Source organism: Scophthalmus maximus, chromosome 13, assembly GCF_022379125.1.
Source record: "Scophthalmus maximus strain ysfricsl-2021 chromosome 13, ASM2237912v1, whole genome shotgun sequence".
Lineage (NCBI taxonomy): Eukaryota > Metazoa > Chordata > Actinopteri > Pleuronectiformes > Scophthalmidae > Scophthalmus > Scophthalmus maximus.
The window spans coordinates 16,760,054-16,784,636 of record NC_061527.1 but is presented as its reverse complement, the minus strand read 5'-3'; the positions used below and the strand labels follow the sequence as shown (position 1 = coordinate 16,784,636).

General features: G+C 44.1%; 1 long non-coding RNA gene across 2 annotated transcripts in view; it reads right to left on the bottom strand.

The window, feature by feature from the left end:
* Positions 1-24,338, bottom strand: part of LOC118318697 — a 39,012-nt gene extending 14,674 nt beyond the window's left edge. For both annotated transcript variants that reach the window (XR_004795787.2, XR_004795788.2), the window contains exons 1-2: positions 23,995-24,338; positions 20,004-20,088 (exon numbers count right to left, since the gene is read on the bottom strand). This is a non-coding gene — a long non-coding RNA (uncharacterized LOC118318697). The remainder of the gene's footprint in view (positions 1-20,003; positions 20,089-23,994) is intronic.
* Between the last annotated feature and the right edge of the window lie 245 nt (positions 24,339-24,583).

Below are 24,583 nucleotides of genomic sequence, written 5' to 3'. Positions count from 1 at the left end.
AAATAATCGTTAGCTGCAGGCCTGGTATATTTTACAAAATGTCTACCTATTTCTTTAAATCACACAGAAAGAAAGTAAGATGAGTAAGGTTAAATCTGTCTAAATCAAGCAAGACTGTAGGAATTGTTCATGTTTTGCACTAAATGACTGCTGAGTGGAGTATTTGGATTGATGGTGAAGGCCAGTTTTTGTGAGACGGGGATCAAGTTTGTCCAGTCTCGGCTGAGATGTTGCAGCTGGGCTTCCCGCCGCGCTCCAGCAAACAGACAGCACACGGATGTTTCCTGCTGTCGTGACTCTCACAGGACCAACCCACCAGAAGGACCGGTCAAGTCTGCCCGGCAACAATTAATGCTAAAATGTATGCTGTGGCACACGGGCCTTGTCATTTACCACGCATCACAATCTCTCTGGATTGATTGGAACAAAATCAATGTTGTTCAGGGACTGACTGCCAGCGTTTATAGAGTTGTCAGCGCAGCCCTCCTGGATGCCGCCTGAGGGGAGTGGCATGGTGTTCAATGGCTGCGTGGAAGGTTTGTTTTAAAGCCGGAGGCCTGTGGGTGTTGACACAGCTGCCAAGGGGGTGGCGATGAAGAAGAGGGAGCGGAGAAATTCAGGCAAACCACTTTGAGTTGCGGGGTCAGGGGTAATGACGGTGAGAAGGAATGATGATGATGATGGGCGAGGGGAAGTGGAAATGTGTGTCTAGGCTGCAAACTGGGAAACGCGTTTGACTCTGAGAACATGATTTTGGTTTCTAGAATAATCCCAACAAGTTCCCTGTGCAGATGACACTTGGTTTATACAGTATGTGTGGTGCACATATGTCTGTGTGTGTGTTTATATAGAGTTGTGTTGAGGATGGACTGTTTTTATCATTATCAGCATTTATCCTTCAGGGTGACCCCTGGCTCTCTCATCAGCAAACTCTGTGGCTTTGTGTGTGTGTGTGTGTTTGTGTGTGTGTGTGTGTGTACGTGAGCGAGTTGTTTGTCCTCATCAGGATTAAAGGGCTTTCAGTGAGAGGAAGCTTTAACGCTACTTAACCCGTGTTGCCTTAACCCTGCAGCCAACGACCTTTGTCTGTTCTCCAATCTTTGTACTTCCTGTCTCACACGGCACAACTCTTACCAGATGATGTGACAACGTACCAGAAAAAATGAAGAAAAAAACTAAATGTTCTTTTTTTCCGTGTGTGACAGTGACCTAACAGTGAAAACACACTCTTTAATGGGAGGCCCACATGGATTTCTGAGACACAGACAGTGTCGTGCAATGGTGCCTTGTTTTGACTGAATGGCTGCAGGCAGAGAGAGAAGATTCAGCCTTTGTCTTAGATGATGTAACTGCTCTTTATTATGTTGTTAGCTCACACCCCTCCACACACACACACACACACACACACACACACACACACACACACAGACAATAGAGAGAAGGCCGTCTTGTATTCACAGATGTTCCCTGTTCAAAATACCAGGGGGCAGAAACTCCAGCAGTGGAAAGACCAGTCAGACCCACACAGTTACACAACATCACTCGCAGACAGCAGTGTGTCTTCCACCAAAACACAAAAACCCATCTCGGGAAGTGCAACTGTAGTCCGCAGACATGCAAAGGTCAAAGCATTCAGCAGCAATGAACACGCACTATTATACGTGGATGGTAATACTGTGTTATTTCTGTAATTGTAATGTCATTAAACACACATAAAAGATCTGATGAAGTCATAAATTCCAGTGGCTCTACGAGTAGCAGGTCCTATGGAATAAACAATGACTATTAGAGGCTTACAATGTGTCATTAAACAGACATAAAAGCCATATAAGCCTCATAATTCACACTGTTTGCAGTCATATCATGATGAATGGATCTATTAGAAGTCTGAGTCATTACGCATGAACAAAGCGTAGACTAAGCACTCTCATTTGAGGAATCAGTTATTACATTACATGTTTACTGGCTTTCCAAATGGCTTTGTGTTTACTTTTATTACTTCTCATGCGTATTTTTACTGTTCTATTGCGATCTTAATTGCCTCACGTATTGTTTTGTGGTCTACTGTATTGCTGAGTTGCCTATAAATGTGGACTATGGGGAACTACAACTTTGAACTGCATTTCACTTTACCACTACCACTTCTATTTGATGACAGGGTAAACACATGTGCCCCGATGAAGCTATACCAATCACTTAGTTTTAATTTCAAACTCCAGCATTGGCCCCACCGGGCCCTTCTCCATATAAACCAGTAAATGATTTATACAACATTGGAGGTGTTTTTGAAGAGGTTTGCAAATTACTCATTGACATGCCTACTATGACAGTTCTGTCTATGAATATCACAAGGTAGCCTGACAAATAATTATCTTACACTCTGATGATGACAGTCATCATCCGTAGCGTCATTAACCCCGCAGCTACACCGCAGTCAAAACTCTTGATTATCATCCTCCAACACACACACAATATTGGTTCAACAGTAACCTCAGGTTCATTTTCATTTAACAAAGGGTGGGCATGCTCGAGCTGACATGATTTCATGCAGAAAATTTATTCAACTGTCAATATCATTTAGATCTGTCCGGGTGAGCACTGGAGGCTGCGAGGAGGGGGGTCGCAGATTGCAGCTCAATCTTAATGACTTTGTCTTCAATCTTCACTTCTTGATGCAGAGTCCATATCCTCTATATATCCATCCCGCATGTGAGTATGCATATAGGTGTATGTACAGTACAGTATGCATGTGTTGGGTGGGTGATAGAGAGAGCGAGAGAAGGACAAATGGCTTAAAATAATAGAAAACCAAAATGATCTTTATGAATTAAAGCAATAAAACACAACCTGTTGGTGCTTGAATTATTTTTGGGAAAGATTGTGACACAACTTCTCTTAATTGTTCATTTTCAGGTTCCCTTACTGCAGTTGACATGATCTAAGGGAGAATCAAATCAATCTTACATCTTAACATTTGATCTCTGGCCGGTGCCACTCCTATCATCCCACCCAAGATAACATCCCTACAGAACGTTTCCATCACAACCATGAACTCTATTTGAACCCACGCCTTTGCAGGAAAAAAAAAGAAAAATAGATATGACTTTTTATTCAAAGTAATCTGCGACCAAGAGAGCATTGGCACTTATCTACCTGGGCTCTGAGTGCAGTGCTGGCCAGAATGAACAGAGAGATAAAGGATGGACAAAGGACGGAGGGAGCAGCATGCAAACCCAGACTCGCTGTACACTATAATTGTACCGGCAAATGAAACAAGGCAACCATCTGCAGTAAAAAAGATCCTATGTATCATTTACAGGTTCAGGCTTGGAGCGTTAAAACCCACAAAGAGATATTTGCATTTAATTAACAGTCATTTGCATAGGCAATTCTGGGATGACAAGGGTGTCAGTTGAAAGAGGGCGGCCTCCATTTTCATCGTTAGACTGGTGGATTCACACGTCATGTCTGGTGGCAGAATGCCACTGATTGAGCATTCCACTTTGTCTAAGTACATGGTGATGGTGAGTTACGTGTCTGTAGGGTGGCAAGGAATGTGTCTGTGAGTGTGTGTCTGTGCGTTGTCTGTTCCTGACTGTGTGTCCTCTAGTACAAGGGTGGAAGGTGGTGGAGAGACTCAGACGTAGAGGGAGAGATGAGATACTGTTGAAAAAGTGAGCCGTATGAGCCCCCAGGCTGTTCTATAAAGAGACAGGACTCTGCATGTTATATGACAGTGAGAGTGCACTCTGTTATATTCAACAGAAATACAGTTGAAATATATCTGCCATGTGCTCCGTCTTCCATTTGAGAGGTGGGCAGGGGATCGGACCACTGAAGTTATGATAGATCATTTGAATATAGGTTAATCAGCAAAACAGGCGGCATTTTCTGGGTCACTTCAACATTGGGAAAAGAGCCACAGGCCACAAGCCTGCTCCATGAAATGACTTTTACTTTCATAAAACTCCAATGAATCGTCATGTTTTGATCACCTCATGAGTGGCGTGCCAAAGAAGGGCCGACCAGGGGCTGCGACTGACCAAGTGATCTGCCTACAGATGGTGGGCTCTTGCTAGATGGGTGCTACAATTTCATTTATACTCATAGTATCATGTGTTTCAAACCCAAGGATGTAATTCTTTTTCTGATCACAATGGCAGGATTGATTTAAATCATGAGCCTGCGAGTATTTCATTTAATTGGCTGCCCAGCACATCACTTTGAGATGCAGACTGCGGAGGTAAGATGATAGTCACAGATTTAATGTTATTTTTCCCCAAAGTCTGTATCATAAACAATTTCAGACAAGGCCTCGTCGCTGTGATACTTTTTGTCTACTCACATCTACTCGGATACGTTTGTTTTGTCTTGTTTTTACTTCATCTGTTTTTTTTTTCTTCTAATTGAACTAACAAGCTCATAATAAATCTTTTAATCATTTTTCATTAAGACAATAAAGGGTTATTAAAATGATCAGTCAAAACTTTTCTTTCCTCGTTCCTGTCACTTTGCCAACCTGTTCTCCCAGTGCCCTCAAGATGAGGCCAAATCCACACACTGGCAGCAGTATTTAATAGTTTGTATTGTTGTAATTGGAATGCTTTTAAATTCTCAAATGCGTTTGCGACCTTGATATTAGCGGTGAGTTTGTACAAGAACAAAAAACAACACAGGCAAATGAAAGTTACGATTTATTTGCTCACTGCGAGCAGGCGGAAACTTGCTGTACTTACTTGATAATCAAATTTGAGAAGTGATTCGAGGCAGTGTGAAGGTTACAGAGTAGTGAGGGATTGTGGTATGCCGAGTGATGTTGGAAAGGTGAACAACAAGCCGACAAAAAGTTGCTTTAGACTTTTTGGAAATATTTCTCGATTGTTGTTGAGTGAATTCATGAAATTCTTTCTCTAAATCCCATGTGCATTTTTTGGCACAGAAGAGTGAAACATTTGTAAAACAACAAAAAAAAAAAACTTGCACTATCAATTTCCCATTTCTTCCTCCCCTCCCCTCTTCCTCTGCTTCAGTTTCTTTCACTCTTTTCCTCCACACCGTTTTTTTCTTCTCATATTCTTCCACCCACACTAATCCTTTCTCTTTTTCAAGACATACTGTATAATATAACACAACATGCAGGACCTTGGCTCACAGAGTGTTTCTACGGGCCCACTCGTTGGCCGGGCCCCAGTTAGGGTTCATGAGCAGTCCATTATCCGTACCATCCGCCATCTCTCGTTCACCTGAAGCCGTTGAGGTTGCTGACAGCGGCTGTGGCCGGGCTTGCGTCACCGGAGGGCGGAGAAAAGCAACGTAAATGTCAAAGGAATTAGTTGCCGTGCCGGCACCCACGGTGCCAAGCTTGACAATGGGTGGGAGAGGAGTGAGGACAGTGGGTACAGTAGAGCATTCCTAAACCGTACTGATCTACACACCTCTACTTCTGCCTCCCTCTGTCCTTGTTATTTTTTATTTCTTCTCTCTTGCCAACTAATTTCTTCCTTACTTGTCCTCCTCCCCCCTCAATCTCTCCTTCCCTTGCTCTCTTTCTGTATCACTGTCTCGCCCACCTCGCCTCTGCCCGCAAGCAGTTTGCAGCAGATTATAGCCCTGCCACCCCCACTCGCCCATATACACAAACATTCACTCTGACGCACACACACACACACAAACACACACACAAACACACGCGCGCACACACACACAAACGCATGCAAACACACTTTAAGACTTTGTGTATCTCTGCCACCTACAATGCCACAACATCATCCTCTCCCAGCGGCACTCAGGCGTGAACTTGTTTGGAACATCCTGTCCAGTCCAAATGTGGTCAGACATGTGACAAAAATGCCCCTGCCGGCCAAATAACCGAACGTGCCCATTATCAAAGTCAAACACACAACACCTCTGACAGTTAAGGTGAAGGAAAGTGAGATCGGGCCGAGCCGCAATGCAAGCAGTGATTAAATGTCTGACAGAATCAAGCTGGTTTCTATAATCACATGTTTACTGTGTGCAGTGGTAAAGGGAACCCACAATTAAGACGTATGGACATTTGTGTAATTGCGGCTGGACATTTGTTGGGAGAGAAAAAGTTTTTTAGGCAAAAACTTTTTTTTTTTTAACCTCAAACACTTCTTTTCATGAAGTTACATTCACTCCTTTTTTTACTTTACTGTGCTAATGTGTCCATTTTTACCATTTAGATGATTTCCTGATTTCGCAATAATACCCTTGCGTCTTGTATGTCTCTCTGTGTGTTTGTCTCTCCCTGTGTGTGTGTGTGTGTGTGTGTGTAAATGTGTTTGCGCGTGCGTGTGTGTGTGTGTGTGTGTGTGTTCCTGTTCATGCCAGAACTCTTCTTTTTGTTTCGTCTGCCATTCTGGCCCCCGTGAAGATAATGTGTGTTGCACACTGTACGGCTGAATGGGGACTGCGTGGGCTTGACCTGCGATCTCACCACCCACCACTCGCATACACACACAGCCCGGGCAACTGCCTATGAGTGTGTGTGTGTGCGCGGGCGCACGCACATGCAGGGTAAATACAAATCATCCCTACATTTTTCTTCAGCCTCTCTCTTTCGTTCTTAGTGTGTATATATCCTCTCCCTTATTAAAAGTGTTTCTGCATCCTCCTCAGGGTACAGCGAGGACTGCAGCTGTCCCTATGACAACCTCAGTGCTACTGTCAATCACCAAGACTGCCTCGTGGTCCTTGGCTTATATTCTATACATGTGGCTTCTTCAGCTTTGACAGGTGTGCAGATGGCATGTCACACAACTGTATAGCTCACTTCAACAAACGAATACCGCATTACTGCCATGGTGATATTTACCTATACGTGATGTGCATGTGTGACGGTGTCCTTGTCATCTGCTTGCCACTTTTGTTCTGTGTGTTGGTTGCAGCATTACATGAATAATGATAGATTCATCACTTCAAAACTCAGTTCAATTAAAGTATAAAACAACATAAAGAAACAGATCAACACTTTGTCACATGTAACTCCGAGAGTAACGCTTCTTGGTGATGTGTCCAATCCTGTGGAGATGTACATGTGTGTGTTTGTGTGTGCAAATGTGTGAGGGTGCGCATCCTGAACTCTACAGTGTGCTGGTAATGAGTGCCCTGAGCGCTCCCTACTACACCTAACTGATCCAGTAATTGCTTTTCCTCCTCTGCATTTATCATCATCTGCCCGGCCTGTCATGTTAGCTGAGCTGAGATGAGGTGGACAGAGAGGGATGCAGAACCTGGAGGTGGTGGTGTGCCTGTCTGGATGTAGCAAAGGTATCGGTCCACTGCCTCGCGTGGAGGAACGGGGAATTGTGGGAAGGACAAGGCAACGTGGGAGAATCATGTCATGGCTAATATAAACTATGACGTCCGGCCAGTCATCATCACAAAGCAACTAGAAAAAACAATTACATCTTAATAACTGTAAACCATTATGCTTCTTTTTCATACCCTAACAATTTCAGGGACATACAGTATTCTTAAAATGACTGCAGCTTAAAACTACATTGACGGATGCTAAAAATTAACATTAAATATGATTTATATCAAGCGAAAAAGGAGGGAGACTGAAGACTTTTTGTCTGCTCAGATTGCTGGTGAGAGCTGTAGGCAATGACCCCCCTGGAAACTGGGGTGACAATCTGAATGGCTGTTGTTATTTGTAGGTTAGCGCAAGGGACACTGGTCGACATGCACACGCAGATCCATACACAGCGTATACACAGACTGTCCAGGAGATTTAAACAAATAGCCTCCTTTTTGCAAGCCCTGCAAATGAGGTGTGTGTGTGTGTGTGTGTGTGTGTGTGTGTGTGTGTGTTTGCATCCATGAAAAAGCAGGACCACACTGTATATGTGAGGGCCTGCTGCTGCTGCTGCTGCTGCTGCTGCTAGTGGGGATTTGATGCTGATGAGGTCTGTAATGGGAGTGAACAGGGAGCGTGAGGGGAATAGATTGGGACTTCATTGGCAGGCCCACTCTCCCTATGCACTGCAGTATGCTTGCCTATTTATTCCCCCATTTCATTGCGCCTTTGCTTTGACCTTTCTCCAGCCAATGACAGTAGAATCCCATTGCCACTAGAGAGCTGCACATCAGCGACTGAGCACCCCTATATGATTTCCTCATTTATTTTTTTAGCCCCCTATCGTTCCCCACAGACACACAGACTGGAGCTGCAGTGCGTCAGACTGAAATGAATTGTACCTCTATGCCATCATGTAAATGATCACAGCTTTGACTATGAAAATTCAGGCACAGAGAGAATGATTAGGAAAAAATATCAATTCATATTGCGTCTGGAGGATCGTCCATATACAGTGATGCTCTGCACACAACAGGGAGGGAGACAATTATTAATTAAACCCATGCATAGAATCTCCATTTCTGAAAAGAAGCCCACTGCAGACAAGATTAAAGATTAGATCTGGTCATATTTCCCTTAATGTAAACAAATCCTATAAAAGATCAACAAAATAATCCAACTGATCCCACTAACAAGTATTACCTGTCCTGCCTTAAATATACAACACCAAGTCCATTGTTGAAAATAGTCCCAAACACATGCACACCAATACATTTTCACTCAGATCTGCAATACACATCAGTGACCTGCTTTTCAGTAGACATTACGTTTTGACAAGGAAGAGGAATGTGAAGAATAAAGACAATATCTTTTCAGTTTTGCTGCATTGATTTTTGCGGAATAAAAATACATATTTTTTTTTCAAATGTCAATTGTGAGCGTGACAATGTTACAGGAGTGCCACGCAAAACTGATCAGGTGCACATGACCGAGTCTCCCAGGTAAAATTTAGTCATTAGAAACGTGTTGTTAAATTTGGTTATTTTATAGGATTGTCGATAGTAGTAAATGTAGAATATTATTATTTAACACAGTTTTTCTTAGCTTCTGGAAAACTGAAATTATGTTTTTTAACCAAAATAGCTGCAGGTGACATTAATGCACCAACACTTAAAACCAGACCGTGTTTCTACAGCGTTGTCATGAACAACAGAGAACAGCAAACATAAGAGTGTTGTTGAATCGAGCACGAGGGTGTGTGCGTCGCTACCACAAACGTGGCTAAAACAAGGACAAAGGCAACGTTCTGTAATAGGTAAAAGTCCAGATCGTGAGACAACCATGATTCAAAAACAAAACATGTTGCCGGGCATGACGATGGCCTCAAACAAAAAGGACACGTTCAGCCAAAAAAAACAGATGGAAAACACTCCCTCTGTCTCCTCTCCTCCCTCATCCTTTTTCCTCCTGTTTCGCCTCTCCTCCTCCTAAGCCCTCACACACACACTCACACACACACCACCACCACCACCTCCCTTTCCTCTTTTCCCCACAAATCCATCCTCCCATGCGGTTCTGAGGAGCAGATGCAGGCAGCACAGCAGAAATTAAAAAGGGTTAAGCAGTGTTCACCCATGAAGCAGGCAGAGAGAAAACGTCAGGAAGCTTGATATGACGATAAAAATATATGAATCCTTGGGTGAGAGCGAAATGCTCAGAGGTCCTAAAATAGCTGGTCCAACAAAGGCATGAATTAACTGGAATGAGTGAGGTTTTGTTTTCTTTTTTCAAGAGGAAGCCCCTCTGTCTGTGCGTGTGTGTGTGTGTCACACAGCGACTCCCTGGTTGCTAGGTTACGACACTTGTGGCCGTCATCCACGGTCTGAAGGTGCTTTTCTGCATCCTCCAAAAGGCAGCCTTCTTTTTCATCCATCATTTGAAATTTAAAAGAGCAGAAAGGGACACACATGCATTTGACAATCAGGTGAACACCGGGACCAGTGTGAGGGACATCCAACAGATCGATTTGTACAAAGACGGCTTGTGTTTCAGACGCACCGCGGAAGCAGAGACGACTCGACATTATCTCAACTAACAGCCACAGCAGGAGGAATCCAAGGGAAGTGGAAAAATTCAAAACATGCTTATGTGTTCATGTCTATCTGTTATTTATACTAAATAGCACTGCCAATGTTCATCACCGAGGCAATACTACATTTAATTTGTATGGTTGCATTTTCTATGTATGTATACATACATACAGAGTATCTCTTGGAAAATACTGAAATGAGGTGAATTGAAGACTGGCTTATACACACTTCCCCGGGGTAAGATTGCCCATTAAATCCTTACAAAATGTCACAGTTCGACTCTATACACAGCTGCTTCAGAGGACATAAATCCTTTCTTATCTGAAACACACAGTGAAAAGCTGCTCATCTGTATGGTAAAGGTCATTTTCCATATAGGCAATCCATCAGCCTCCCTGTATCGTATAGAATATGAATGAACAGAGTAGCTGGTTTTACACATAGGTCACTTCCTACTACATGTATTAAAGTATCGGTGACGCCTGTGCAAACATTTCTGGTAACTCATCACACACTCCAATACACGCTCACTCACTCATTCTGCAAAAACACACAGATGGGAGGATTGCAAATAAAGGACAAAAACGCCACACTCGAAACTGCATCGATTCAAAACAACACACAACAGAGAGCAAAAGCAACACGAGTTCTCTGCGTTCCACTAGGCACTTGACCATTTATTCTCATTCACAAAAGAAGTTTGTAGCTCAAACCATGTCAATGTCATTTCAAACGGTGCAGAGCCACAATGAAAACACATGAATTCCATCCAAACATGTTTTTCGGTAAAAACCCAGTGCGTTATTTGCAATCACACTCAGTGTTGCAAATGCAGAGAAACGCACACAAAGGCACAATGAAAACGTGCACACACCCTTGCCCATTAGGGACTCGAGTTCAAACAAGTCTACACCACAGGGCAGGGCCCATATTTCATCAGGGAGGGGGGTCAAGTTGAAGCCCCAAGGACATGCCGTTTCCTCTCCCTAGTAGGGCTCCAGAGGGCGAGGCGGACATTGTTTACTGGACACGGAGTCTCCTTGGTCTCCCTCTGGACAGGAGGGAGTTGGCTCGCTTTTAGAGCTCAGCCAGTCAAGGTGATTTAAACCACCCAAAGCCCCAGCATTACGGACCAGGCCTGGCTCCCCATTCCTCCAGTTCCTGTCTTTCATTCGTCCCCCAGTAAAAAGATCACAGTCCTTGTGTTTCACGGTTTTGCAGGAGGTTGTTATTGTGTCCTTGGGAGCTGATTTACAGGGTAACCTTGTGTGCTGGGAGCTATTTTCATTGGTGTTTCTTCCTCTGTCTTTAATTGTGGTTGCTGTAGTGTATGGTGGCTCTGAGCATTACAGAAAACACATGAACAATTCAAAAACATGTCAGAAATCACGCGCAGTGCCAAACTGTAGTTGGATTGTAGAATGTGGCGAAGCTCTGCAAGTTGTGGGGTAACACATCACTACGTTTCGAGCGCCTACAATGGAGACGTTTGGACACACCGCTGTCTCCGTTTTACTTTGAAAGCCCTGGGGCTGTGTTGTGTACGGGAAACAAACAGAGACATTGAGAAACGATGACGCAGTCACCTGCATTTGCTTCGAAGCGTTGTAAATACTAACTATAACTCCTCGTTCCATCTAGTTGTCGGTCCATAGTGAATCCCTGCTTCTACGTCCTATTATTGTTGTTTGTCCTGAGTAATATTTTCTGTAACCAAATAGTCAACCGCATACGATCTGCTCCGTGTTTACACCGCTACGCACATGCTCTGTGTATATAAATGTCACGTGATATCTGTTTACAGGTGTGTTAGCATGGGCAGGGATTAATACTGACACAGAGCGAATAACGCTTGTGTGGACGGAGTTCGTTTCAGTTTTAAAATGAAAGCGTAAGAGGATGGGTGCAGCTGTGAAAGTCGGGTCGGTGGATGGGTGTGGAGCAGGTGCAGGAGTTTGCATCCAGCAATTAATGTTTCCATTTCTATTTCTTCTCTGACCTTTACCAAGTGTTTCAGTTGTCTGATATAATATATAATAATCATAATTACACCATAGTTGGCATGCATAGATATCGTGCAAACAGGTATTTTCAAATTGTTGCTACTGTGCGTAAAAAGAAAATAGTATTGTGCAGTTGCTTACCACTTGTTTTCACAACACCTGCATGTACAAAACAAAGGACAGTAGCTCATTTCTCGTGCAATGTGTCCCCATATGTGTTTGTCTGGTTCAAGTTCTGTTCTTCGGTCAGTATCAGTTCAGTTTGGTTATTTATTGTCCCGCTAGAGCAAATTTGGCTTACAGCAGAGCACAGATAAAAACAAAACAATGACAGTAAGCACATACATTGTACAATAACACACAATAAGATCATTTTATTTTTAAAAAATAATAATCTAACAGCCTTTGGTGGCTGCCCTTCCATTTTGTTTTTCATGTTAGAAATTATATTATGTATTGCTTCAAAACCTTCCATATACTTTTTTTGATGTGCTCCACATTGGTAACAACTGCCATTGATCCAGCAGAATGATCATACACACATATTCACATATAATGAAGACTGTGGGTCTAAAATGTCATTAGGTTTTCTGAAACTGTTGTTTCTTCATGGCCGTATATTTGATTTGTGGAACGCGGTTGTGTTTTGCACCTCAAGGCTGCCATAAACCAAGACCCAAATGCACACACATACTGGACGCTGTACTTTTGGGGAGAGCTTTGCCGCCGGCAGTTGGCAGTAAGGCAGGAGATGAAATGTCTTATTAGGGAGCGAATGGGAACCAGGCGGGCCTGAGCCGAGCCAGGTCCTCTATTAACCTGTCCTTCCAGGGGAGAGGCTCGTAAACAAGGCCGTGATGGCAGGAAGGGCTGAGGGAGGAGATGGAGGGAAACAGGGGTAAGTGGAGGACTTCATGGGGGTGGGTGGGGGCACCAAGGGGATAGCACTTGTCCCTTCAAAGGAAGGGCATTGATCTGTGTGATCCCTCTGATGTCGAGGACCGGGAACACGAAAAAGGGAATAACACATAAAAACGCTCCGGATGACAAGCTGTCATATTCTTTTAAGCCCCCACATTGGAAGATGTATTGTTTGTGGGAGTGAAGATGAAACTCTCCCATTAGCCTGTGGCTAGGACTTTTTAGGGCCAGCAAAAATCACTCGAGCAAACCTGTGATTGATTTCAAGTGAGTGGGAATGACAGTAGTTCTGTCTATCTATTGCTCGGCGTAATTCTTTCAACTCTGATTTTTTTTTCCTTTGTTATATGTCAACACACACACACACACACACACACACACACACACACACACACATCAATTTCTCCCAAGTGTACTGTAGCCTCAGGGGATTGGGTTAATTTGGGTCACAGATGAAGGAGGAGGACATTTTCGTCTACATTGTTTGACTTGACAGACAAAAGAAAAAACAAACACAGTCTAAACAGGCAGGCTGTTGAGCGCTACGGCTTTTTTGTTTCTCTTTGTGGTACTTTTTGCAGATCAAGAGAACCAACAGGGCAGAGGGCAGAAATTTGGGTGGAATGGATACACAACAGGCCCGGAGAAAAATGAGGACATCGATGGAGACGAGGAGCAAAATGGAAAACAAAGGTCCTCTCCTCTCTCCTCTCTCCTCTCTCCTCTCTCCTCTCGCCCCCGCAGCCTCCTGAGCACAGCTGTCTACATGGCTGGGCTGTTCTCGCTGACAGGCTGTGAGAGCCATGAAACAGGAGGACACCAGGGACCTGGGCCACCTCGACAACATGCGCCCCCACAGTCTGCTGTTCACTGTGTACCCCAACCCGCCCCCCCCCCCCTCTCCCTCTCTCTCCGCTAACAATCTCCTTCACCATTTCAAATATTTCATCCCTCAGGCTTTTTTTTTTTTTTTTTTTAAGGCAATGTCTCATCTCAGTTCTATCAGACTTTCTGTTTGTGCCTGTCATTTACTCTCCGTAACATTCCCTCCCTCCTTCCTTTTTGCCCTCCAGTGGGCCCCCCTCATACTGTCACATCTGCAGGATTTTGCTGCGTGGCTGTCGTGTCCTGTGTTTTTCGCCTCAGCCACACATCATTTCTCACAAACAGCGAGATGAAAGGAGGGAGGGGGAGAACGAAACTGCAAAAACAGTCCGGGCTGATTCGGAGGAGGTTAAGAAAGCATGTGGAATAAGAGGGAGGCAGGGTGAATAAACCAACAACAAACAATTTCTTATTTTGACTGGCTGCACAGCACAATTGCGAGGCTGCCTGGGATTTAATAAGCACTTCTTTGGCATTAGGAGTCTGCTTGTTTTCCTCGGTGCCAAGGCAGAGGCATTGCATGGTTTCCCCCATTTTCAGCTTCAGACGGGGGCAGGAGAGAACACACGGCCGAGGGCTACGGGGAGGAGAGTCATTCTTTCTGTTGTTCTCTCTCAGCTGTCTTCCCTAGCTGGGTGGAGCTTAACCGTGGCGTTTAGCCGGAGGGTGGATGCAGGAGCCGAGGTAGTGATGGGGACAAGCTCCCCTGGAAAGCCCTGGAGGGAGACCGCTTCTTTGCAGTAAATAAACAACCCACTCTCCCTGCATGGAGCATCTCCTCTCTTTATACATCTCAAACCCTCAAGGAAAGCTTCACATCACTGCAAACCACCCCCGCCCCCAGAGTTCGCCCTTTCACTGTCCCTTTCTCTTACACACTTATCTTTCTTCCCCCCACTCTCTGTCATGCCACACTCATGCAAACATTGTCACCTCCCCACTCGCACACACCAACTCACCAAAACACATCAGATCAAAGAGGATAAAAATGTGATCTTTGTAATTCCATTTTTCCCCCATCCCAGCCCACACCATTGTGACGTGTGTGTGTGTGTTTTTTGGCCTCTTTTTCCAAGGAGAGACTAACAACAATGAACAATGTGGGATCTGTCACATTCTCCCCATGGGAGAAGACTTCTAAAGGCATTTGCTATTAGGGATGGAGAGGAAAGAAGAGAAGAAAAGAAGAACACCCCCACTGAGCAAACAAAATCAAAGCAAGAGCCACAACTTAGGACTCAACAGCACTGTGGCATCAGATCTGCTTAGCATTTACGGTGTTTGAAACTCTATGTACAGGCCTTTGATTGTGTGTGTGTGTGTGTGTGTGTGTGTGTGTGTGTGCACGCGTGCGTGTTTGAGGGGGAATTCAAAAATCTAAATAGATTCAGTATGAACAGGCTACAGCAGCCAAACTTTCCTCTTGCACTGCCTTAAAATAAACGATAAAAAAATAGTTTTCATTTTGATACATCACTTTTTTGGGGGGTTCATCCTTCCTCAGCCCCCCGGTCTGTCCTTCAGAACACGTCTGGATCAGACCACGTGTGACGAGTCGTCAAGTGCAGCAGCATGAAAGTGAGACTCAAGGTCAATGACGGATTTCTCACATATTACGCGAGAAGCCTCGCTTTCACCCCATACAAATAACACATCTGATTAGCTCGCCGCTCAGTCCACCCACGTGCGCGGGATGCAGCGTACATGCCGAGCACACGCTGTGTGTTTCTAGCAGATACCTTGACTGCAATGTGCAACACAGCCTCTGATCCAGGGGACTTTTGCTGCTCCTCCCTCTCGCTGCCTCTCATGGACCTGTCCCTGCAAGACTCTCACTCCTCAGCACAGTGGATTTGACCCACTTCTTACACTGGTGGGCCCCAGTGAAGGCCCCCAGGAGAGCCAGAGCTACGGCACGCAAGCGCATACACACACGCACAAACACAGATGCATAAAAGCTGGCATAAACTCACAACATTATACGTGAATGCATACATACAGAGTATGATCACAAGCACTGGTTAATGAACTGTGTCATCATTGTTACCTAGTAATTTCAACGACAAACCGCAGCATCTGCAGCTCCTCTCTGCAAACTTTTAAATGAACTTCCAGGTGAACCGAACATCTTCGGAAGAGTCGACAAAGGCAAATATGAAGGGATTATTCAACATTATTCCATTTTCAACATCCATCAAAGTTTACAGAGAAATTCCTGTATTTCATTTTCAACATCCATCAAAGTTTACAGAGAAATTCCTGGTTCAACTTTGACCTTATGTACTTGTATCTTTATACCTTCTAGGGCTGTCAACTTTTCAAAACTCTAAGTTAGAACAATGTACAACTACCATAATCCCCTCAAATGACTTTTCACTCAACACACACAAACTAAAACTACCTACTGTGGTCAGACTAGTCACAAAAACAGTCCAGTCAATTGACACTGCCTTCATCAATGATTTCATTCCATATTTTAATAAAAATTCAAACACATTTCCTCACATTAATTCTTAGATTTGTATCATGGTTATTAGTTAAGATGAGCTTGCTACTTTAATGCATTTTGGCTTTGGCAAAAAGAACAGAAAACTGTTTAGTTTACTGATAGGGCAATAAAAACCTGTTCCTAGGGGATAGGACTGTATAAGTCCCACAATGCATGGCCTTCATGACATCGAGCTCAAGGAGAAATGGAGAAAATCTTGACCAAATAAAAAAGAAAAAAGTAACAACATTGTTAAAATTCTTAGCTTGTATAAACAAATACTCTGCAGTTGAATTTGTCCAAATTATAACGAAGGCCCACTGTGTCTCCACCTTTCTCTAACCACCTTTTGTGTTTGACTTACTCGGCACATCCATTACCCTAATGAGACAGAGGCCTGGCTGTGTGAGATTAGGACAGAGCGGGAGACAAACTACTTCCTGTCCCGCATCCGACTGCAGTATTCATCTGGTCTATCACGTCTCCTACTCCTTTGCGAGCATCAAAGGCCTGGCGGCAAACTATGCAAAAACATGCACACGTGTACCTTGACCCGCAGACATGCATGGGCAGTTCCAAGGTTACTCCTCCAGCTATCATGCATGTGAAGGGACTGATATCTGGACAGCATCTTTGATGTCAAAATGATGAGAGTACCCTGAGAGAGCATATGAGAACACAAAGGCAGCAGTCCAGTGTTAGATCTACACAGGAGGATATCTGAGCCGTGCAGTCCCCTCTGTTTCAACTTATTCATCAGATGCTAGCACCAAGAATACTCAAACACATGAAGAGTGATTCAAAAGAGGAATGGTGTTGTGAGGGTTGGTGCTGCAGTAGGCTAGAATTAGGATTTTTGGATCAAAAGACACATACATATGGCATACACATGGTAGTGTCTGCTGCAAGTATTTCTGGCTCACTACCACACAGATTGTACATCAGATCTCCCTTTCTTATAGACATATATATATATATATATATATATTTTAAAATGTCAAAATTCATGCTCAAAACACAAAGTAGACTGAAAGACGACATGAGAGACAGATTGTGCCTCTATTATAAAATCATTTCTGCTCTCTTGACCCCGGTTGCACCAGCTCCTCACTCAATTCACACAACGCCTACTTATACCTTAAGGGGATTTCTAAAAGGACATTTGTCATCATTGCTAAATTTTAAACAGCATCACACAAACTTGTTTTCTAACGCAGCCTTTTATTAAATATTTACAGAGATCCAAACTGCCGTGGGAATCTTTTGCATAGCCAAACTGAAGTGACTGATCACATGTAAGGTGGAATACGATTGTCAAAATGTTTCGAAATGTAATATGAATTATAAAAAAATTATACGTATCTCAATATCTAATTACATCAGACTCAAATACTATATGCTTCGATTGTATCTATTTTCTCTCATTCTAAACTGTAAGAGTACTTCTCTCTCTGTAAAAGTTACATCTACATGTACAGTCATTCTGAAGTCAACTGGTTAAGACAGACAGACAGGCAGACAGACAGACACAGATTCCTCCTTTTTATTTTTGACAGAGTAAATATGTTTTTTCTGATTGAAGCAATCTCATTTGAGTTTCACGGTTACAAGTTACCATTGCTGAAGCAGGAAGGCTTGTAGGGTTCAGATAACAAAGGCAGGAGCCGAGGAGTGGGAGGAATGGAAGATGCAGGAAATGGAGGGAGAAGCATTGCTTAAACAATAATGACTTCCACTAATTGTGTTTCCTGTGGCCAATGTGAGTGTGGTGACATTTCAGTTCTGTGTTTGTCGGTCAAAGGATGAGCTAATTAATATGGTAATTTGGCCCCAACGCCTCCAGTGACAGCCACACCCCCTTGTTAGCAGCCACAAGGACAAGGGTCGGATGCTCCAGGAGCGAGAAAGGCAGACAGGGACAGAAGGAGAGAGAGAGGTTTTTTTTTCTGGCATTGCCTTCTCAGCAGCCCCGGAGTCACACGACTCTGTGTCTGCAACGGGAACAAGTGATTATTTCTGAAAAATGGGGAACTTTGTCAAAATGTATCCGATCCCACCCACACACTATCTGTCTCGCCCTGTCTCACACACACAGACACACACACACACAAAAACACACACACACACACACACACACATATACATTGGTTGATATAAACATACACAGCTGTGGAAATATGCAAGCAAGCAAGCATGCTCGCACGCAAACACACACACACACACACACACACACATTTGCAGACACAAATACAGACGCAGGGCCCTAAACTCTGAGGCATGTTGCTTGATTAAGCTCATCAAGCCAAGGGCGACTTTGACTGTAAGGAGTCATGAGGCCCTGGCATCATTCTGCCAGCAAATCACATATCAGTGATGACAGATAAGAGGCTAAAAAGACCAATGGAGGCCTTTTTACATCTACAAGGCATTATAGGAGCTGCACAAAGAGAGAAAGTGGATATGGCTTAGCTCCGCTGCACCTCCAGCAGAATATAATGTTTGGTGGTGGAAAAAAGTACTTAATTAGGCTACTTATAGGACAAAGTCAAATTCTATATTTAACGAGTGCTTTAATGTAAAAATAGCATTTTATTATGGTTACTATTATGATGGTGATTTAATCTAGTGGTTCCCTGCCCAGTTACTGGGGCCTTTTCCAAGGTTCATTACATACACCTGCAAGCTTGTGGGATGATTCATTTATGATGAATTACTTTTCTCTAATATTTGCTTTTGTGACAAGCGCCTTACTTTAAGTAAAAAGTTACAGGCCAAAAGAGATTGAATTAATTTGCAAAGTAACTAGCTCTATGTGTCCGAAGTCGAGTCATATTTCCTTTTGAAAAGTAAAAGTATGGTGATGTGATCATTATGTCATTGCTGTGGTTTAGAGAACAACATTTAATGTGCTTGTTCCTCAACATCAGGCAAACAATGAGATGGCTGAGATGCCACATGCAATCTAATTGAATTTCTTGATTAGCCCTCTGATGATTTCTCTTCTGTGAGCTCTAAAATATAAGAGGAGGAGCAGGAGCTTGCCTGCTGCCAAGAAACCCTCGAGCATTTACCAATGCAAATAAAAGGAAACAGGGCAGCACAAGAAATTGGTGTAAGCACATAAATGTTTGCATGTATATATTCCAATAATTGTAACATGGGTTGTCAATTTAGTAGTTAGTTTAACTGGACGTCATGAGGGAAAAGTTAGTTTGGGAAAGCTGTGAAACAAATACAATGAAAATAAATGTTTTGTAGCCAGATAGTTTTGATTGTGATTAGTTTCTCCAACACAGATATTTATGTTTCTGATTCCTTCCATAATAGCTTTGTTCTTGTTTCCCTATCTCTCCTAAGAGGAAGGGGATTTTGTTATTTTTGTGGCTGTTTAAGTTTGGGGAACTAACTCTAACTCTTAACTTTAAATTCTCAGTGACTTGCAGACGCTAAATGAACTCAAAGCAGATAATATTTTTATATCAACAATTGATCACAAGCCTTCTTATTTGTGAATTCATAAACAATTATCCCAAGGCTCCGTGAAGCTTTGTAGCATCTTTCAGCTCATTGTTTTGGTTTAACATGATTCTGGGAATGTGCGGGAGTCACAACATCCAGAACACCCGCAGGGGCGATGCCCTGGCGCACACGCAAACATTCGCCTGGTTCATCAATTAAAAGCACAAACAATTTACAGAAGCTAGCCATTCCAGCTTCCAGCTTTTCTCCATTTATGGAGGAAAGTTTGGGGCAGCCGAGTCTTCTTGTTAATGTAAATAATTTACCTTTACCTTTATCCTGATGGAATCTTAATTGTGCCTCTCCGGCTCGCCTTGCAGCAATTCATCAATGTCCTCCTTGACCAGAAAAAGACGCCTGTCGTTGGGAGAGGGAGGAAAAACAAAGTAAGACGGACAATGGGAAGCACACATGCAAAAGAAACACACACACACTGCCCCAGATTAATGACAACTCTCTACCAATTAAATGAGTGTGTTGTATTGGTCTGATGCTGCTGGTCATCTATTGTCTCTGGATATTGATCTATATTTCAATAGAGCAAATGCAACAGAGAACAATGAGAGCATTACGGGCTGGGGCCATGTTTGGCGTGTTATTGGTGAATCCTTTCATTCCAGCGCAAGGTATTCATTATACTGTGAGACTGATAAATGCAAAGATGAGGGGCCTGCACATATGGGTCTAGAAGCCATTCAGAGGGCAAGATACCGACTCTGTGCGTGTGTGTGTGTGTTTATCTGAGAGCGGGGAGGGGAGGGGAGGGTCGGAGCAGTGCAGGGGGGAGGGGTTGGCTCTTTATTTTTCATTCTTGGCATATCAGCCTTGGAGGGCCTCGGTGGTGCAGTAAAGAGCCGTGCATCTCAGTCGCGTGACCCGCACAGTGTAATTGCCAGCCGCTCGGCTTCGAAATGAAAGCAGCGCTCGGCCATTTCTCATAACGCAGGGCTAAAAATGAGACCAACAAAGCCAACCACTTCCCTTAGCGAGAAATGTCCCTGCGCCCCCACAGCCTGCGCTCTTTACCAGAAGCAGCAGTAGCTGACAAGGCAACAGTGACTGTGTGTGTGTGTGTGTGTGTGTGTGTGTGTGTGTGTGTGGTATGTATGTACAGAGGAAGGGCTATGTTGGTCCCTGCTGGTTTATCTGTGCTTAATTATTTTGCTCCGCAGAGTCACAAGCCAATTATTTGCCCTTTCAAAGCTTTACATATGCAACGCACTCACAAAGAGAACTACCACACATTTTTTTGGCTCAGTGACGGTTACACACGTGTACTATCACTGGTACATTTTTGGCCTACATGAGAGTTGTCACGTTTATCCTTTACAGTTGTGATTTTGTAAGTATGACTGATGTGGTCATGTGGTACAAAGCAGTCCTAGTGACATGAAAAGGACAATTGGGTTTCAGAGAGGATCTAAAGTACCACCGTCTACTAATTAGCCTCACAGCTTTAAATTTGAAAAGTGTAAAAGAATATATTTATCTTCCTCTTCTGCCATATTTACATCTGCAAACCGATGAGGTGAAAGGTCAGGTGTGTGTGTGTGTGTGTGTGTGTGCGCATGTGTATTTGAGAGAGGAGCAAGTTTGCGTCCGGGGGACAAGTGACATAGTGTGTGTGTCCCGGTGATGAAGGGTCAGCCGAGGGTCACAGTGATCCAGTTACGCTCTCCTCTCCTCTCAATTGATCCCTGCGATTCCTCTGATACTAGGCGATTTCTATATTGACATCTAACCATACAGACGGATGCTGGAAGGCATACAGACCCCCAGTGTCTGAGCTCTTCATTAAGCCATGCGAGAGACGCTAATGACCAGGATAGCTTCCAGCAAGCCTGCGAGCTGTTCTCCTCCACCAGGCTTGACCCCTGTTCTGATCTCAGTGGTGTACGACTGCTTGCGGCTTTGATGTCATCAAGAGCTTATGTCTGTCTTTCAGGTTTTTTTTCCTTTTTTTTGACTCAATGGGCCACTCATCTCTGTCGGCCTCTAATTTGTCCTTTCTTCTCCTGTCCATTCCTACGATGGTTTCCTTTCCCCGACTGTGCATCTGCCCTCCTTCTTCTTTTTCTGTGTTTTCCCACCCATGCACACCTGCTCAGGAACCCAGCCCTGTGCCTCCGAGCCTGGGCAGGGTAGGGAACAGACGGCCCCTGTGTTTTTTTTCGGATAATCATCACATAGCTTGCATGCCTGCTCCTCTTCTCTCTCTCTCCCTTCTTTCCCCTGGGCCCCGCCTGGAAGCTTACATCAGCCAAGCCTATATCCACTCAACCCCCCCCCGCCGGGCCCCGGCCCGCTGCATCTGCCCTGCCATACATCAGCCCTCTGACGCAGCCTCACTCAGCACCCACAATGCCTTAGCCTCCTTCTTTTCACCTTCCGTCATCAATTTCAGTTGCGGCTGTCAACTGCAAAACATCTAGCATTGTTTCCAGGAGGTGAGAACAAGCAACCACTAGCCAGTTTGCTTTGCTCAGCGTAAAGACTGTACACAGCTAGACAGACTCGGATCAACGATCACTAACTCAATTTCATACTGTTTGTTTTGTTCTTGGAGTCTATGTGGTTTACTGGGAATCTGCAATATGTCACTGCACCTGGCCAAGAAAAAGCACAACACAATAACCATCACGAAAACACACTTTTGTATGGGATAATAAACAAGCTATGACAAGTTAATTAGTGAGTTTTTGGAGGTACTGGTGGGCCGAGTTTTTCTTTCCTCTGGATAGGGCCATGCTACCCGCTCAGAATTTTACAGTTGTTGACACATTCATGAGCTGAAAATATATAGAATTTGGAGTGAATATCCCACGATGAACAGCCACGTAGCTCAGCTTAGCATACCAGCATTTGGAAACTCACTGAGGTCCCGCTCAGACCTGGTATGAACATCGGTCTCGAGCGATCCAATCACAAGACGACTGGTCTGAATACGTCAATTCACAGGGTGATAGTGACATGTTACTCTGGACAACAAAGCAAATTTCTTTTCTTTCTTTCTTTCTTTCTTTCTTTCTACTGAATCTTCACCTCCCCCCTCTTTGCACCTTTTAACCCTGCCACTCTTTTTCCTCTGCCCCTCCCATCGTGCCTATGTCTCCCTGTGCAGGTGTTCCCATTGCCGGTGGGTGAAAAGCAAAGATGCAAGAGGAGGCTGCTTCATTCAGCTATTGAGCTAATGGTTCCTCATTCAGCACCCACACTGCTTATTAGGCCTGCTCGAAATAAGCTGAGAAAAGAAACAGACACAGAGAAAGCGACAGTCCGTTCCCTCCCCACGCTATTCACAGATCCCATACGGTGCATTACTCCAATGGGTACATGAGCGGGGACATCAGCTCTCGGTGTCATTATTTGATCAAGTGGTTCTCAGTCATCCAGTGGTCTGGGTAGTTAGTACTTGAGGGAATGAACACCCCTGTGGGCCCCTCTAAGTGTCTATTGTGTCTGTGTAAAGAAACCCCAGTGGAACAGGGGGCCCCCATTGTAGAAGAAATTGTTCATTTATTAATTCATGCTATCAGGTTGCCAGGTTTCATGTTCGACAAAAAGCACCAGCAATGGGCAGATTAGTTATCGACACCAGCTGTCCAGACTCGACTGGCTAGACTCTCTCTATTCCCTCCTACTCTGCCTCTTCACTTCCTGGTGCACCACCCTATCCGTGCTCTTATCCGTTTATCTTCCCTTTGCTACCCTTCCCTACCCTCCCCACCTCTTCCTCCTGTGTACTCTGTGGCATTAAGGTCTGGATCAGGCAGATGGACAGAGCCATAGATCAATCAGGGAGATCAATACTTCCCAGACTGGCTCAGACAATCTGTGCAGACTGACGGACATCGGACGGCTGATGAGATCCAGCCCAGTCTGCGCTAGATTCCCCAGGTCTTGGATCAGCTTAGCATTGCTTGGTTTGGTTTAAATCTTGTCTGACATGTTTGGATTTCAGTCTGGAATGTTACACAGTTTGTGAGCAAACGCATTTTTCCAATTCATCAATCAATATTTCTACATTAACTGAATGTCCTTCAAATTCCTACTTTGAAAGCACATTATCTTAGATTTGCCGACCAGTGGTATGCTTTTCTTTCATGCTGCCCCCTAACCCCTTTAAATATATGTCATTTTTCCAATACACTTTTGGACAGAATCTATTAGTTTACATGTGTCTGATCTAAACATAGAAATCAGCAACACAATGAGAGATGGCTGCATGGATCACATAAATGCTACAACAATCATATACATTACCTCTTTTTTCCCCCAGTCATTCAGTCAAAAGACCACTCTGCTAAATGTCAGAAACCACAGGAAAAGAGAAATCCTGTTCCATTGTTATGCTCTTTCATTGCACACGGGTCAAGTGGAAAGTCTATCTTCATTCCCTGAAAATAACCTTTTCCCTCAGAAAATTTGGCGTGTGCTGTGTTTTTGTAATTGCCCTGCACCAAGAGAGAGGATTGCAGATGAATGAGGATACCGTCGCCGCTTGACATAAACTCTGATATTCTCATTTTCTCTCCCCTTGAACATAAAGTTCAGACAAGGCTGAGCAGAAGAACATGCTGACAAAATGCAGGCTGACTGTTGGCTTACGTCCCTTCCCACCTGCCTGACCCCTCCCAGTCCCCACCTCCCCCATCTGCGCAGCACTACTCATTCTAGGTTGTTGGTTTTTTTTGTGATGATAGACAGTGACAGAGTCGAGCAGAGCTCAACGGTTCCTGCCCGTCTTCCGGCTGCAGTGTCTGGTGTGTGTTTGATGTAGTCCAGCCTCACAGCCGGCCCTGTCTCTGACTGTTGGCCCATGACACCAAACTCAGACGGAGTTGAAATCTGA